Here is a 6,496-nt window from a genome sequence, read left to right on the forward strand (position 1 = left end):
AGTGCCCCATCCGTACAATGGGAATAACAACACTGCTCTACTTCATAGAGGGGCTGTGAGGAGCAATAGGTTAGACATTGTGAGTCACTCAGACACTAGGGTGATAGGGCCACATGCTATCCCTTCCCTTGGTTTTGGCCCCTTCTTTTCACCTGTTCCCCTCACATCTCCCTCTTTACTGAATGTCACCTTGGCTGCATGTCTTCTGAGTGCCCTGCATTCTGTCTTCAACTCCGCCCTTCCTCCCCCATTCCTGTTTTACAGGCTTATCTAACTTAAATTAATTACCAGCCCTTTCTGATCTTAATCACCCTGCCTCTGTTTATAAACAAAATACCGACTCCCTGCCCCAGGGGCACATGCTGGGAGCAGTATCTCACTGCTGCAGAACTCTCATTCCACACTCAGTTAAGATTAAGAGCTCCACCTGAGGTTAGGACATGTGACTAAACTGGGGTGGGGGGGAATGGCACCCCTGAAAAAGAGACGTTTGTTGTTTTAAACTGTTCTGTTTCTTCAGGCTCAGACATACATGCTGGATCAGAAAAAGTTCCAGTATTTCTAGTCTCTCCTCTCTCTCTCTTTCACTTGCTCCATCTGCAGGCTCAGTGGAGAACCTGCAAATGTTTTACCAGACTTTCCAAGATTGTTAATGCAGAAAAGCAAAGCGTTAAATTCTCAGCAAACCTAAGCTCTGATCCAAAGCCTGTCAATATCGGTGGGAGTATTTCCATAGACTTAAAGAGGCTTTGGTTCAGACCCCTGTTCAGAGAGAGAGAGAAAAAAGTATGAACAGAGTTTTTATTGTTTAAAATTGGTTTTACTTCATTCAAAGTCATTTAAAAAAAATAAATTCTTAATACCTAATTCATCTCTGTTTAGTGCTTTTTCTGAGATCTCCTAGCTGCTGATGCTGGCACTCAATTGGGATTTTTGGCAAATCCTATTAATAAAGGGCCAAATATGCATAGGATCCAAAAGGGACATTGACCAGAAGTAAAACTGATCAGTCTCTTTTCATTGTGCAGACTATGTGAAATGCAAAAAGGGAACAAACAGCATAAACAGAAAACAAGTTGCATTATTACAACTAAAATAATTTAACAAACTAAGATGGTATTAATAAACAAGGGTAAGGAAATAACCTTATTTTTAAAGAAATTCCCATTGACTTCAATGGGGCCAAGATTTTTCTCATGATTTTTAACTCGACAGTATCCCTTTTAAAAATCAAATACATCTTTACTTAGTTTGAGCTGCGGTGTTTTACATAGCTAAAAATATCACAAGGGATGCTTTGTCTTCATGGCTTCCGCTGTTGTGATGTATCATAGGAAGAAACAGCTAGAGGCAGGGGACTCGTGTAGCATTTTGGGAACTGAGCTGCTTACCTGAAATCCAGTAATGGGGGGAAACCAGTCCAAGGGAGGGGTTGATAAGGAAATTGTCACAGACATGAGCAGGAGATGTCTGGACTGAAAGCAGCCTTCCAGTTAACAGAATAAGAGAAAGAAAGACTTTCTTTGTTCTCTACCAATGGGGGAATAGCACAAGAGCAGAGTGACTTCAGCAGTCAGGAAAAAAGTAGACAGATAAAAAAGATTTGGGGCTTTTACATATTATGTTTTCATTTACATTTTAAAAAGTGCAGTTTAAGAGACTACAGAGCAAATTCCTCTCTGTTGTAACTCAGTTTGAAACCAATGGAGTTAAACCAAGGATTAATGTCTCTACATTTTAAACAGTATAGATTTGTCTGATGAACATCTTCAATCCAGGCAGAATAAGCAAGCTAGCTCAAATAAAAACCTTGAGACCAAAATATTTGTAGGCTCATTTATGCTTAGCAAAATTGTAACATTAAAAAAATCACTTCAAATGAACCAAAGTTATTATATAATTTATGTAGTTCTAAAAGCATGGCAGTGCTAGATAAATACTACAGGCCTTATTCTTCACTTCATAATGACTTCAAAATAAAGTTTTTATTGGTGTAACTTCATGAGGGGCAGTACTGTGATGCCAATGTAAATCTGGTGTAGTGGAGAACAGGATATATGAAATATATTATTTCATATGAATACTATGTATGGAAGTGTTTTTGAAGTAACTATGAGGAAAAGGGATATATTTCTGTTTTGCTTGAAGGTGTATGTACATGGGTAACCATTCACCTTCATTTGATCTCTTTTAAACAAATTTTGAAAAGGGGTCATACTGAACGTACGATAGTGTACTTCTCTGCCTACTGGCTTTAGTTTTAGACTGTTGATGTGCACTGGGCCATAGGAATGATACTATGTTTCTTTCAGTGGTTCGAAACAACTTAATGTCTTCAGTGAACACCCTGTAAATATCACTATAAGGTGGTCATGTTATGGGATTCTTCTTGTTGAAGAGCTATAGCATTACACCTGCAACATTATCTGAATTCAGGGAATGACGCAGGTAGTTGATAAAGATCTCTTTGTTCTCCAAATCTGACACATACTGGAAATCCAATCACTTCTATTTACTGCATCACAAAGATAGCAGTCAAAAGCTTATATACACATCAGAAACAGCTTCAGAATTGTAAATGAAGCAGCAGCTTCTGTTGATGCAGAAGGTTGTCCTCTTTCCACTGTACCCATAGTGAAAAGTACTCCTTACCATAGTACCCAGTTCTTATAGTTTTGAGTGTGACTCAAGCATCAAGATTTTGTTGACAGGCAATTGCATAGGCACTGGGGGGGGGGGAAGAGGGTGCTCCATCCCTCACTCTGCCTCTTCCCACTTCCACTCCACCCCCTTCCTGAGGCCCAGGCCTGCTTGCTGCTCTCCCCCTCCTCCTGCCTCCAAGCAGCTGTTTGGCTGCACTTCCACTTAGCTGTTTGGCAGTGTCCTGATCAGCAAATTGGGGTGCTGCCAAACAGCTGTGGCTCATGGGTGCTGAGCACCCACTATATTTTCCCCAACTATGCACTGAGGTCTATTGTTTGCCCAGTAGGCAAATGATCTTTTAAAAACCAAATGTATCATCCATGAGGCCTCCAAGTGCTAATTTTGATACTGCTAATATTGAAGCAAGACTTATTAGCATAAAGACCAGTATGTCAGCTTTCTTGTTCTTTTTTATGATAAAATCAGAGCATATATATGCGGTCCCCTTCTACTGGTGTTGGTGCTCTAGTCTAGACAACTGCAGGGTGTACAGTTGATATTTTAAGGGTAGTGAGAGCATTTTTAAAGCTTGTCTTATTTGAACATCTTCATAACTAGAAGTTGGTAGAAGAGGACTTACAGCAGTTTTGACCTGACTGCACACAGAGCACAACACTGAGCCTTTGCTCCTTAATCAAAGGGAACTCAAGAAAACTTATATGCTCCAAAACTGTTGAGCTCAAATTATATCAACAGAGCTAGTAACATGCAATTAGCCTAGAAGCTGGAAACCTGAGGTACCTAGAGTTGGGCACAGTTACCCAATAACAGTAGCAATAGAGAATGATACTTTCAGAAAGTGTAACAGTAACTTGCTATCCAGTTCAGTGCTTAGTGAGGTTGTCTTGCTTTAATAGCTATGGGTGTCTGTGGACACTAATTAAAAACAGTATATTAAACTCCCCCCCCCCCATTAAAAACAAAAGCAGTTATTTGTAAGGAACAAGTTATTAACTGCTTTAAAACCCAGATACTCATGGGGAAAACTTTGTTGATGAGGAAACTATGTACAGTAAAGAGATGGCATGCATATCACAAACCTCTACTGGATGGAATCATAACTGCTGGTCTGTGAATAACAGGCCCATGTTGCTAAGTTTGATTCTTTGGCTGAAGTGACATAGCCTATGCTAAGAAGAGAGTCTGAGCTCTGTGCCCACCGTCCACTTGAAGTACTGAGTATCCATGGTATGAACTGAAACTAGTGACAACTGAAAAATCCTAGGTCCTCCTACAGAATATTTTGTTAGGATACTACAGCCTAGCATTCCCTGCATTTGTATAAGCCAACTCATGTTCTTAATTTGTCTAATGAATCATTCAGTATATGCAATAGTCAGCACTTCAGGGATAAAGAAATTGGACAAAAACCATCCATTGTCTTTTTTGGCTCAGTCAAAGAATTCAGAAAAAGCATATATGTATAGCAGCTGTGCAATTAAATCCTTAGTCGTAAATTAGTGGGCATTCTACAGGCATTTCCTTTGCAAAAAATCAACACATGGAAGGCCCCTTTCTTTCTAGGCTGGAGACTGTATTTCCACCTAGAATAAATACCAAAGGCACAGGCAAACAGAAATTAAGTGCCTCTTCTCCTCAACTGTCCCTCATCTGACAGCATTAGTCAAGCAGTCCTACAAAGCTAGTACTTGAATATTTTTGGAAACTGTTTCTCTGTAGGACTTCCCTACATGAGTACACAATAATGTTTTCATTTTCGACTGAAAAGGGCTATTCTATTTGCATAAGCTTCTTTCATTTTAATTGGGCTCTAGTTATCCTCTGGGACTTACCAGCTGTGATTGTGTGTTTACCAAACTGCCTCTCAGGCCAGCTTCTCCTTATACTGTTTCAGAGCATCTAAGAACAGGCAAGTTGGCGTGAAAGTAGCACAAACTTGTTTTAATCAATCAAAAAAGCTGCTAAGGGCCCAGTTCAGCCATGCTCTGGCTCCTGTGCAGTCATTTGCACTGGTGCAAAGTGAACATAAAATGCTCTCATTCTGAGCTGGTAGTGTTTTAACCAGTGTAAAGGACTACCCCAGGAGCAGGGTTATGGTGAATTAGGCCCTATGTACTTATAATTATTGGCAGAAATAGTAAAGCAAAGGTAGCTATGATAGGGAGCAGCAAAGCAATATAATAGCCATCTTGTCTCATTTTCAGCCTGAAATCAGTTTTTACTAAAAATAAAATAAAAAAATAAATAAAAATTGGGCCACGTCTCTTCCTAAGCAGAAACACTGCTGGGAGTTGAGACAGACAAGTAGGAAAACCTCCATAAGGTTGGCTCTGAAGATTTTCCTGAACAGTAGGCCCTTGCTGGACAGGGGCTTAAGGACCATGGAGTTCTTCTGTCGACCTAGCTACTGCCTCTCCAGGGGGTGGATTAACTATAAGCAAGGGGAGAACCCATACTGTCACTGTAGTTAGTGTCTACAGTGAGGCAATACAGCAGCACAGCTGCAGAGCCATTTAGTGGTGACTCTTACTTCGGGGTGGGGGGGTGGGGGGGGTCTTCTAATGCTGTAGTAAATCCACCTCGCCACAGTATCAGCTACTATCTAGCAGTGTTGACACTGGGCATTAAATTTCACCAAATGAGGGTCAATCCATCCACAGCACTGTATACACTCATTATACTCCACACCTGAACATAGCCATTATATGGACAACATACCCTCATATCTCAATGTCTGTACTTTGACCTGTCAACCTTTTACCCCCAATCGGGGATATTGCAGATTATGTATTCCTTACACCCCCGATCTTAAACCGAATTTAGCACCCCTTGATGATCTGTACGTTATTCCCTGATAACCAGAAACTTCTATGCTTAAATTCTGTACCGTTCATTTTTTTTTTAAACATCTTAATACAATTTTTAAAACCACCTTGCTAAGAGGTAGTAGCTGTATCAGCTACTGTCTAGCAGTGTTGACATTAAGGTGACCAAAGGCCCAATTACATTGCACAGGGTGTGAAATGTCCCTTCCCTTCTTCCCAGTCCTTGAACCACTGTCTAATCCATTTGAGCATTCACAGCTAACCCAACTGGCTTTAACTGTGAATGAGTTTTTAAAACACCACTACATGAAACACATGAAAAAGCAAGATGTAGGGGAGGAAAGGAGAATGATCGCATCACAAAAGTGCGACAGTCAGCCAAACTGTGCTGACAAGCCTGAGTCTTTATAGAAAGGCACACGGCTTATTGCTCATTGTTTTTTTTCTATGGGCCCAATCTCTCAGGGTGCAAAGGAGGAAAGAATTTGGCCTTAAGTTTTGGGGAGGTCTCTTGAAGAGATGAAATAGTAACAGCTGCAATCATGTGATAAGTATTAATTTGCTTTTCTTCCATCATCTGGCTCAATTTCCTCACAACTTCAGAAATTAAGTAGTATATTAAGCTATTGTGCCAGCTCCCCTAATACTCTAGCATGCGTCTGCTCAAGAAGTGGCTGGAAGGGAGAAAGCTGCTCTAAACATGAGATGTAGTCTTTGGCTGCCTATGTCCTCTAAACACCCGTTCGGCAGGGCAGCGAGATACTAGTACATTCACAATAATTGCTTTCATTATTTAGCAGGGTACTGTAGCCAGGGATTAAAAGAAGGTAGACATGAAGGTAAGCAAAACAATGTCACCTGAATGCTTGAGTCTGTCACAGGACCTTGACCCCGATTACACATTAGTAGTTTTTCCTATTAAGCTAATATCTGTCAGTTGTATCAGATGTCCTTTCATGTTTCTAGGTATCTGCTGTATCTGTATTCTAGTCCTGAACTACTGCAGC

This window comes from Lepidochelys kempii, chromosome 3 (genome assembly GCF_965140265.1).
Source record: "Lepidochelys kempii isolate rLepKem1 chromosome 3, rLepKem1.hap2, whole genome shotgun sequence".
Lineage (NCBI taxonomy): Eukaryota > Metazoa > Chordata > Testudines > Cheloniidae > Lepidochelys > Lepidochelys kempii.